Raw genomic sequence first — 247 nt, 5'->3', positions numbered from 1 at the left:
CCTTTTATTCCACAGCTGACCTGCTAAAAATGAATTTTTTTTTTCTGGATCTCTGACAGACGGACTTCAATCTCTGAACTCATAAAGTTCTTCTCTTTAGTTTTCACTGTCATTTTTTCTGAATGGACACTTCCTTGTATCTGAGGTAGGGACCCTAGCCTTATATGGTGTTTTTGGGGTGGTAATTATGCTAACATCCTCTAGCGTGCACGTGCAGCTGGATAAGAACAGGTGGAATTTATGCAGC

This window comes from Austrofundulus limnaeus, unplaced genomic scaffold (genome assembly GCF_001266775.1).
Source record: "Austrofundulus limnaeus strain Quisiro unplaced genomic scaffold, Austrofundulus_limnaeus-1.0 Scaffold536, whole genome shotgun sequence".
Taxonomy (NCBI): domain Eukaryota; kingdom Metazoa; phylum Chordata; class Actinopteri; order Cyprinodontiformes; family Rivulidae; genus Austrofundulus; species Austrofundulus limnaeus.
This window is presented reverse-complemented; position numbering follows the sequence as displayed.